We start from the raw sequence: 11,857 nt of genomic DNA, 5'->3' as shown, positions 1-11,857 counted from the left end.
GTATTGCACATCGTTGCAAGCAAGACCACCCGCATTTCATTGTATACTTGTATGCCGTGACAAATAAAACTCTTGACTTGACTTGACTTGTACTTCTACTGTAAACAGATACTACTGTAAAAAGATACTATACTGTACTTCTACTGTAAAAAGATACTATACTGTACTTCTACTGTAAACAAATACTATACTGGACTTCTACTGTAAACAGATACTATACTGTACTTCTACTGTAAACAGATACTATACTTCTACTGTGCTAAGACCCTATACTTCTACAGTGAAAAATATATGACTACACAGGACAGAATGTTGCTTACTGTTTACTCATCAGATATCTCTATACTCTGCGTCCCACAGAGCCCTCTTCACTCGCTGGAGTGACTCAGAGAAAGCAGTCTACACTATCCCTGGGGTGTCCCCGGGTATGATGCAGCTCATCATAGAGTACTCCTACACACGCTTTGTGCTGGTAACAGCAGAGAACGTTGAAGAGCTTCTGGTGGCTGCAGACCAGCTTCGCGTCACTGGCATAGTAGGAGCGTTCTCTGACTTCCTAGAAGGCCAGCTGTCTCTGGAAAACTGTGTCGGCATCTGGAGGTTGGTGGACATCTACTGCTGCCCTGACCTGAGGCGCAAGGCCCATCTCTTCATCGTGTGCCACTTTGAGGAGATGTTGCACGTCTCACAGGAGTTTGTGGAGCTGTCCCCACAGCAACTGGTGGACATCATCGAGAGGGATGATCTGAACGTGAAGAGCGAGGAGACGTGTTCGAGGCCGTCCTCCGTTGGATCGACCACTCCCGTGAGGAGCGTAAAACACACATCCCTTTGCTGCTGCCCAAGGTAACTAATTGTATTACTGTGCATTACATTAAAACAACACTAGGTTCCCTAGTACGGTGGTTTTCAAACATTTGGGTCCAAACTGTTCCCTAGCAACAGAAACCGTCTACAACCGATGTCTAAGTTGTACCCGCTGTCTGCTTGTCTCTTCCCAGGTTCGCATGGGCTTGATGAGGCCTGACTACTTGCTGAACAACGTCCAGAACAACCCTGTGGTGAGGGACAGCCACGACTGCAGGGCCCTCATCCTCAGCGTCCTGAACCCCCCTGGCTCCGACAGGCTCCCAAACCCCCTGATGCGTCCACGCCGGCCCCAGGAGGTCCTATTGGCCATCGGAGGCTGGGGTGGCGGCATGACCATGGAGGCTTACGATATCCGAGCCGGTGGATGGATGGACATGAGCGTTGAGGGGGAGAATCCCCGGTGGTGGCACGGCACCGCTTATCTCCAGGGTCTGGTCTACTGCCTCGGTGGCTGGGACGGCATAGAGCGGGACGGCAGAAAGGCTCTTAGCAGTGTGCGCAGGTTCAACCCCGTCACTCGCAGCTGGCTGCAGGCGGCTCCCCATGCACTCACGCCGCAGTAGCCTCAGCGTGGTCGCGTTGGACGGTTGTATCTACGCCATGGGAGGGGAAGACGGACACGGGGATCTGAACACCGCCGAGTGCTACGAGCCTGAAACCGACCAGTGGACATTGATCTCACCCATGCTGGAGCACAGGAGCGCCGCCGGGGCAGCAGCCCACCAGGGCAAGGTGGGTGGAACTGAGGGACACAGTGTGCTAGATGAACACAAGGAACGTTAGATCAGAAATCATAAATGTCTTTATTGCCAAGTAAGCTTGCACATACAAAAGATGTGTCTGGGTCCTTTGGTGCATCAACATTAACAGACAATTAAAGTAGAATGAAATCAAATGGAATATATAAACTAAATTAGAATATTCTTTCTTATTACAGGTTTACATCTGTGGTGGCTGGTTAGAGCTCACAGCTGAGTGCTACAGCCCAGACACCGACCAGTGGACTCTGATCGCCCCCATGAGCAGCAGGCGTTGGTCAGTGGGAGTCGCTGCGTACGGAGGAAGAGTCTATGCGGTAGGTGCACACGGAGACAAATGCTTTATACTAGATATTTGTAGATATGTATCATTTGACTTTCAATGCCTCTGTGATGCCCTAATTTCCCTAAATGGATTAATACAGTGTCTGCCTGCCATAACCACACACTAAAACATTCCTCTCATGTGTCCTGTCCTCAGGTGGGAGGGTGGGACGGTAGAAACAACCTGCGTAGCGCGGAGGCCTACAGCCCCTTGACTGACTCCTGGAGCGCCCTGCCCGAAATACTCACCCCCCGCAGCTACTTTGGCATCGCGGTGCTGCACGACCTGCTCTTCGTGGTCGGAGGCTCCTCCAATGGCTCCACCGTCCTCTCCAACGTGGAGCGCTACGACCAGAGCAGCGACAGGTGGACTGTAGCCGAGGACATGAAGATCCGGCGCAGAGGCCTAAGCTGCTGCATAATGCATGGCCTGCCATTTTACATGAGCCAGTACGCTGCTCCCCGTGGAGGAGGAGGAGGAGAGGAGGAAGAGGAGGAAGATGAGGAAGAGTAGGAGGAGGAGGATTAGGAGGAGGAGGAGGAGGAAGAGGAGGAAGAGGAGGAGGAAGAGGAGGAGGAGGCAGCAGGGGATCCATCTAAGAACCTTAAACATTTATTAGACCAAAAGAAATCCTAGGAAATTTATAAATTACTATCAGCCAAAGGTGGTGCATTTCTTTCTTCTAGTAATTCAGACAATATCGGTTTTTAGTTTGTGTAATGTAATGTAATATCTGTTTTTAGTTTGTGTAATGTAAAGTAATATCTGTTTTTAGTTTGTGTAATGTAATGTAATATCTGTTTTTAGTTTGTGTAATGTAATGTAATATCTGTTTTTAGTTTGTGTAATGTAATGTAATATCTGTTTTTAGTTTGTGTAATGTAATGTAATATCTGTTTTTAGTTTGTGTAATGTAATGTAATATCTGTTTTTAGTTTGTGTAATGCACATAATATGGGAACTTTTATCTATATGCTAGCCCGGCATAGTTCTGACAGCTGTCACTTGTGCTACTGCGAAATAAATGACACACAGCTTTGTGTTGTCAACTGATAGAAATTGTGCGTTTCTCTATTCCGATGATTTCTACAATATAATATATATATATAAATAACTGTCTTTTACTAGTACCTTACTACTATGTACTATGTTACTATCCGTATACTACTACCTACCATGCTAATATGTCTATTATACTATGCACTCAGGGTGTAACACTCAAGTTCAACACTATTTGACGAACAATGCCACTGAATGAATGAATGACCTTTATCATCATAGAGTACTCCTACACACGCTTTGTGCTGGTAACAGCAGAGAACGTTGAAGAGCTTCTGGTGGCTGCAGACCAGCTTCGCGTCACTGGCATAGTAGGAGCGTGCTCTGACTTCCTAGAAGGCCAGCTGTCTCTGGAAAACTGTGTCGGCATCTGGAGGTTGGTGGACATCTACTGCTGCCCTGACCTGAGGCGCAAGGCCCATCTCTTCATCGTGTGCCACTTTGAGGAGATGTTGCACGTCTCACAGGAGTTTGTGGAGCTGTCCCCGCAGCAACTGGTGGACATCATCGAGAGGGATGATCTGAACGTGAAGAGCGAGGAGACGTGTTCGAGGCCGTCCTCCGTTGGATCGACCACTCCCGTGAGGAGCGTAAAACACACATCCCTTTGCTGCTGCCCAAGGTAACTAATTGTATTACTGTGCATTACATTAAAACAACACTAGGTTCCCTAGTACGGTGGTTTTCAAACATTTGGGTCCAAACTGTTCCCTAGCAACAGAAACCGTCTACAACCGATGTCTAAGTTGTACCCGCTGTCTGCTTGTCTCTTCCCAGGTTCGCATGGGCTTGATGAGGCCTGACTACTTGCTGAACAACGTCCAGAACAACCCTGTGGTGAGGGACAGCCACGACTGCAGGGCCCTCATCCTCAGCGTCCTGAACCCCCCTGGCTCCGACAGGCTCCCAAACCCCCTGATGCGTCCACGCCGGCCCCAGGAGGTCCTATTGGCCATCGGAGGCTGGGGTGGCGGCATGACCATGGAGGCTTACGATATCCGAGCCGGTGGATGGATGGACATGAGCGTTGAGGGGGAGAATCCCCGGTGGTGGCACGGCACCGCTTATCTCCAGGGTCTGGTCTACTGCCTCGGCGGCTGGGACGGCATAGAGCGGGACGGCAGAAAGGCTCTTAGCAGTGTGCGCAGGTTCAACCCCGTCACTCGCAGCTGGCTGCAGGCGGCTCCCATGCACTCACGCCGCAGTAGCCTCAGCGTGGTCGCGTTGGACGGTTGTATCTACGCCATGGGAGGGGAAGACGGACACGGGGATCTGAACACCGCCGAGTGCTACGAGCCTGAAACCGACCAGTGGACATTGATCTCACCCATGCTGGAGCACAGGAGCGCCGCCGGGGCAGCAGCCCACCAGGGCAAGGTGGGTGGAACTGAGGGACACAGTGTGCTAGATGAACACAAGGAACGTTAGATCAGAAATCATAAATGTCTTTATTGCCAAGTAAGCTTGCACATACAAAAGATGTGTCTGGGTCCTTTGGTGCATCAACATTAACAGACAATTAAAGTAGAATGAAATCAAATGGAATATATAAACTAAATTAGAATATTCTTTCTTATTACAGGTTTACATCTGTGGTGGCTTCAACATGACGGGGTGTCTGCTCACAGCTGAGTGCTACAGCCCAGACACCAACCAGTGGACTCTGATCGCCCCCATGAGCAGCAGGCGTTGGTCAGTGGGAGTCGCTGCGTACGGAGGAAGAGTCTATGCGGTAGGTGCACACGGAGACAAATGCTTTATACTAGATATTTGTAGATATGTATCATTTGACTTTCAATGCCTCTGTGATGCCCTAATTTCCCTAAATGGATTAATACAGTGTCTGCCTGCCATAACCACACACTAAAACATTCCTCTCATGTGTCCTGTCCTCAGGTGGGAGGGTGGGACGGTAGAAACAACCTGCGTAGCGCGGAGGCCTACAGCCCCTTGACTGACTCCTGGAGCGCCCTGCCCGACATACTCACCCCCCGCAGCTACTTTGGCATCGCGGTGCTGCACGACCTGCTCTTCGTGGTCGGAGGCTCCTCCAATGGCTCCACCGTCCTCTCCAACGTGGAGCGCTACGACCAGAGCAGCGACAGGTGGACTGTAGCCGAGGACATGAAGATCCGGCGCAGAGGCCTAAGCTGCTGCATAATGCATGGCCTGCCATTTTACATGAGCCAGTACGCTGCTCCCCGTGGAGGAGGAGGAGGAGAGGAGGAAGAGGAGGAAGATGAGGAAGAGTAGGAGGAGGAGGATTAGGAGGAGGAGGAGGAGGAAGAGGAGGAAGAGGAGGAGGAAGAGGAGGAGGAGGCAGCAGGGGATCCATCTAAGAACCTTAAACATTTATTAGACCAAAAGAAATCCTAGGAAATTTATAAATTACTATCAGCCAAAGGTGGTGCATTTCTTTCTTCTAGTAATTCAGACAATATCGGTTTTTAGTTTGTGTAATGTAATGTAATATCTGTTTTTAGTTTGTGTAATGTAAAGTAATATCTGTTTTTAGTTTGTGTAATGTAATGTAATATCTGTTTTTAGTTTGTGTAGTGTAATGTAATATCTGTTTTTAGTTTGTGTAATGTAATGTAATATCTGTTTTTAGTTTGTGTAATGTAATGTAATATCTGTTTTTAGTTTGTGTAATGTAATGTAATATCTGTTTTTAGTTTGTGTAATGTAATGTAATATCTGTTTTTAGTTTGTGTAATGCACATAATATGGGAACTTTTATCTATATGCTAGCCCGGCATAGTTCTGACAGCTGTCACTTGTGCTACTGCGAAATAAATGACACACAGCTTTGTGTTGTCAACTGATAGAAATTGTGCGTTTCTCTATTCCGATGATTTCTACAATATAATATATATATATAAATAACTGTCTTTTACTAGTACCTTACTACTATGTACTATGTTACTATCCGTATACTACTACCTACCATGCTAATATGTCTATTATACTATGCACTCAGGGTGTAACACTCAAGTTCAACACTATTTGACAAACAATGCCACTGAATGAATGAATGACCTTTATTTATATAGCACCCTTCACAGCACGAATGCACAGGGTGCTTTACACTACAGCTTAATATAAAAAACACAATAAAACAAAATCAGAAATAAATGACAACAACAACAAACAGCAGTTAAAAACTGTGAAACCAGATAGAAAAAGTAGAATAAAAGAATTTGGATAAAATCATGAGTCACTAATTAAAACAAAACTATAGAACAGTGAGGACAAGAAGAAGTGCCTATGTATGCCCAAAGGCCTGTCTGAACAAATGTGTTTTTAGTTGTTTTTTAAAAGAGTTTTCAGAGGGGGCAGTTTGCAGGTCCAGGGGGAGAGCGTTCCAGAGCCTTGGTGCTGTCACCTCGAAGGCTCGATCACCCCTTGTTTTCAGCCTGGACCTGGGGACCACCAGGAGGTGCTGATCGGCAGATCTGAGTGAGCGGGTGTTGGTGTAGGGATGGATGGATGAGTTCAGTGATGTAGATAGGGGCCTGACCGTGGAGTGCTCTGAAAGTGAAAGTGAGGACTTTGAAGTGAATTCTATAGTGTACCGGGAGCCAGTGCAGGGATAGCAGAATCGGAGTGATGTGACATGATTTTTTTGACCATAAGCTGCCAGAGATGCACATCTCCTGCTGACCAGAAAACCACACACTTTTCTGATAGTGGGGTGCCTGGACACTCAGTCATTTAAAATGTATATGCGAAAGTTTCGTTTTCACTTCTAATTTGAAGATAAGGATCTATAGAACAATTTTGGCTTGAGTGTCAAGGAACCAGTTGAATTTAATAAAAATTTATCCAAAATGGCCACAATCGAAATCATGAATTCTTTAAAAACTTCTTAATGTTCACACAATTGCTGTGTAATATAATTTTGTATTGCTATTTTAAGTTAATACTGTGTGAGGAATCAACTGGAGTTCAAATATTGATGTTTTGAATATTCTGGTATGGCAAAAATCAAAGATGGCTGCAATTTCTGTATTTATTTCGATTTACGCTTCATACCTTTTATTCTATTGAACCTAGAATGGTGATGTTGGTGCCTGTACCTAGGTTTTCGTGAATGAGTAATTGAATAAAAATAAAATAAACATGATTGGAGCATATCTTATATGATATTTCACACAATGAGACAATAAATATGTGGAGAACTAGAGTTAGATATGAGAACTGTAAACAACAGTTGATTGTGAAGAACAAACGATGATTGTGAAGAACGTCCTCATCACAAGAAAGGATCTGCATCTCGGCACCAATGTCAACGCCATGCCAAAGACCTGATGGAGGTGTTGCTGAGCAATGGGAATCCCTTTGAGGAGGGAAGTAAATACCTGGTTACATTAGACAATAAGGTGTGTGAGTCTGCGGCTGCTGCCGTATCTGTCCATCAACTCGAGTCTACGGGACAAGAGCAGTACAACAATTTCAGGAAGAGTGCTTGAATCAAATGACAGACTTCTGACAGCACCGATCAAGCGAAATGCAGAGCTCTATGGGAAAGCTTTTATTGTGCTAGACACAATACACGTCAAGTAGAGATATTTCTGTTGACGAGCAGTTAGTTGCGCCAGGTGTAACAAGACATTTTCTCATTCCTGTCAAATAAGTTGTTAACAGATGGACAGTTCCCAGATGACAAGGATATGTCTACATCACTGCAGGTGATCAAGTCCACCATGTTGGAAACAGTCCACCAATGGATCAATGCAACCATGAGGAAGCTGACACTCGTGTCCTATAATACATCTCCTCCACGCCCTCCAAACATCATCACATGGGAGGGTGCATACTGGAGATACAGATGTTTGTCGTAATCCTTCTGACTAATTTCCATCACATCAAGCCACTAACAGATACACACCCACTCAGGGACATGCACAGGACTTTAGAGGGGCAGGTGCTCAAAGGCTGAAAAGGGCAAGTTTCAAGTTTCAAGTTTCTTTAATAGTTGTCATACAGAAGTACAGAATACTTTCATACAAAATGCTTCTTACTGTTACGCTCCAGAGACTGTGCTAGACAAGATAGTATCAAATAACATAGTATAGCATGTAATTTAGAAGAAGAAAATGAGGTCACAGTGTTCGGTATAGACATATGTACAATGTTCTGAGTTACCATATAATATACAATACTATGCAGTGTACTAATGTACAGTACTATATAGTGCAAAGCAGAAATGGGATGAGGTACAATTTAGGTACAATTTACAGTAAGGTGTACGAGTTGTAGTGCAATCCTTCATCAATAAATATAAAGTGTGGGGAGTGGGTGCTACAGTGTGTTTGTTTAAAGTGGGTGTGTGCTATAAAGTGTGTGGAGTGGGTGCTACAGTGTGTTTGTTTAAAGTGAGTGTGTGCGTGTGGATGTGTGTGCTATGTGCGTTTGGTGGTTGTTGTTGTGTAGTGTTCATTGTTCGTTTAGCAGCCTGATGGCCTGGGGATAGAAGCTTCTTCTGAGTCTTTCTGTGCTCGCCTTGAGACTCCGGTATCGCTTGCCTGACCGCAGCAGTTCAAAGAGGCAGTTGTTCGGGTGACTGGAGTCTTTAATGATTCTCTTAGCCTTGCCCTTGCAACGCTTGTTGTAAATGTTCTGGAGGGTGGGGAGCCCCCCTCCAATTGTGCGTTCGGCTGAACGTGTCACTCTTTGTAGTCTGCTTCGGTCTTGTGCAGTGCTATTCCCAAACCAGGAGGTGATGTTGCCAGTCAAGATGCTCTCTATTGTACATGAGTAGAAGTTCTTAAGGATCTTCTGACTGACTTGGAACTTCCTTAGGCGCCTGAGGAAGTAGAGGCGTTGTCGTGCCTTCTTCACAACACTGTCAATGTGTGTGGTCCATGTCAAGTCCTCGGATATGTAGGCTCCGAGGTACTTAAAGCTGTTGACTCTCTCAACCGGTGCCCCGTCGATGCTGAGGGGGCTGTAGTCCTTGACCCCCGACCTCCTGAAGTCCACAATCATCTCCTTTGTTTTGCTGACGTTCAGGGAGAGGCTGTTTTCCTGGCACCATCCCGCCAGGACCTTGACCTCTTCCAGGTAGGCCCTCTCGTCGTTGGCAGAGATCAGGCCCACCACCACTGTGTCGTCAGCAAATTTGATGATTGTATTGCTACTCCGCTGAGCCACACAGTCGTGTGTGTACAGGGAGTAGAGGAGGGGACTCAGAACACAGCCCTGGGGGGCCCCTATGTTGAGGGTGATGGATGAGGAGGTGCAGTTGCCTGCTCTCACCACCTGGGGTCTGCCAGTCAGGAAGTCCAAGACCCACTGGCAGAGGTCATAGTTCAAGCCCAGGTCCCTGAGCTTGGCTATGAGTATGGAGGGGACTATGGTATTGAATGCCGAGCTGTAGTCGATGAATAGCATTCTCACATAGTTCCCCTGCCTCTTGTCCAGGTGTGATGCTGCTGTGTGCAGCACATGGGCTATGGCGTCCTCCGTGGACCTGTTGGGGCGGTATGCAAATTGCAGGGGGTCCATGTTGATGGGGAGGGAGGAGCAGATGTAGCCCTTTACTAGCTTCTCAAAGCACTTCATGGCTATGGAGGTGAGAGCTACAGGGCGGTAGTCGTTGAGGCAAGCAGGCTTGGATTTTTTGGGTACAGGGATAATAGTGGACTTCTTCAGGCAGGTGGGGATGACAGCCTGTTCTAAGGACAGGTTAAATATGTCAGTGAATACTGGGGCCAGTTGGTCGGCACAGACTTTTAGGACGCGGCCGGGGATGCCGTCCGGACCTGCTGCCTTCCTGATATTCACTTTTTTAAAGGTCCGCCTCACCTCATGCTCTGTTACCCTGTTACTGGGCCTGTGTGTGTTTTAACCGAGCGCGCGTAGCGCACAAGCCCGGTTTTTAAGGGCCCTTTTCAGGCGGGGGGCCCCCCTTTTTATGCTTTTTGGGGGGTTTTGGTGATCAAATATTGAATATTGAACTATAATAATCAGTGCAGGGGCTCACTTTGTATCCTTGAAAGACACTTTTATCACTGACTTAAAAGGCCCATACATCTCCATAAATGTTCAGGGGGGAGGGAATAAGTGCTTACCCTACAGACCCCAAGAAGTGCTGTATATTCTGTATTGTTTAATATAAATGCATTTTTTATTCCAATCCCGATTTGTATTTGAGATTCCCAAATCCCATCGGACTTGACTTCTTCGTGTCCCTCAGTGAGTATAATACCAGCATTTAACTGTATGCGCCACAGCGGTTTCTATCATCATCATCATCACCACCCACGCTATGCATAAAATATATAGGTCCGGGAGAGGCACGCTGAGGAGGCCGTGCAAACTGCAATGGAATATGGGGCATCTCTCTCTCTTTACCTAATATTTTGATTCCATCCTGACATTTTTCAGTTGGAAGGGCAGTCTATATGCATAACGAAAAAAAATATATATATATTTTTTTTCAGAAAGGGCACTTTTTTTATGAGGCTCAAAAAGGCAGGTGCTCAAGCACCCCATGGGCTCTATGTGTGCACGTGCCTGTTGAGGACCAAGTCTAAATATTATACTTCTGATGTATAAACAAACTATGCAACAATATTATTTGTCCGTGTCAAAGGTACTTGCTGTTTTGAGATAATGTTGCCAGTAAAAATCAGTAAAGGAACTATTTCTCTAGAGGTGTAGTTTGATCAACTGTCAACTTTTCACACAATGTTTGGAATCGTTCTTCCAACAAGGCAGCATGTAACCATGGTAACCACTCCCCATGCATTCCATGCAGGGCAAAGATACACAGTGCAACGCAGAGCTGTCTCCACGCCTATACATCGCAGTCTGCTAAACATGTTTGACAGTGGAACGTTGTCCAACTCTCTGCGTAGGAGAATGAGCACACATACACCTACAGCAAATTGACCTGAATTCTTCAAAGGAAATAAATTGGTAAAGACACACCAAATGCCAAAACAAACGCATACATTTTACTCAGAATTGTCTGTTTTATTGAAATCTGTACAGCAGTAGTTCCCAAAATGAATGGAAGTGAATGAAGAGCTTGACACCTGGGAGGAATGGAGGCGTTGATAGTGGACAACGGAGACAGCAGTAGTAGCTAGCTACTAAAGTGTAATATCCCTTTATTCAGATTCAGATTCCTTTATTGTCACGTATTTCAGTACCTTACAGCAAAGAAAAAGTCAAATTAAATTTGTTGTGGTCCCTCGACCATAGCAGCTTCCAATAATATAAATACAATAAAATTAGCATAGAATAAGAATAAAATAAGACAGATACAGATCAGATGATTATATACAGTTCTAAAAAGTGTGCAGTGTAGATAACAGGATGTAGATATTATACTATATACAATTTAAATAACAAAATGGCTATGTACAGTTCCAAAAAAAGTGTGTGTGATGTGCAATGAGCAATGTGCAATTTTTTTGCAGTGTGTACAATGCAATGTGCAATACGGTTTTATCAGCCGCAACGTTTTCACTTGATCTACAAACGTGTAGTGGAGTGAAAGTACAAAGTTCTGAATGTTGTTTGAATTAATGTTGATTAGAGCGTTGACGTAAGGGGACTTTTGAATTGATTGATTGATTGAAAATTGTATTAACAGATTGCAGCAGAATGGGTACAATACAGTACGGCTCAACACACACAATTGTTAAGGGGATGCAGTCCAGAGAAAAACTTTCGTCTTGTTTACATCAGGGTCCCCCATGTTCAATTCATCATAACATATATGACATATATGACATACAGATAGACAGTACTGCTACATCTATACATTTATGACATACCAGATTTACAAATACAGTACTGTTTGTGATACAAAAAGAGTCTAAAAAAGAGA

The sequence above is a fragment of the Notolepis coatsorum genome, assembly GCF_963971535.1.
Source record: "Notolepis coatsorum genome assembly, contig: SUPER_8_unloc_1, whole genome shotgun sequence".
In the NCBI taxonomy this organism is placed as follows: Eukaryota; Metazoa; Chordata; class Actinopteri; order Aulopiformes; family Paralepididae; genus Notolepis; species Notolepis coatsorum.
Note: the sequence above shows the minus strand (reverse complement) of the source record.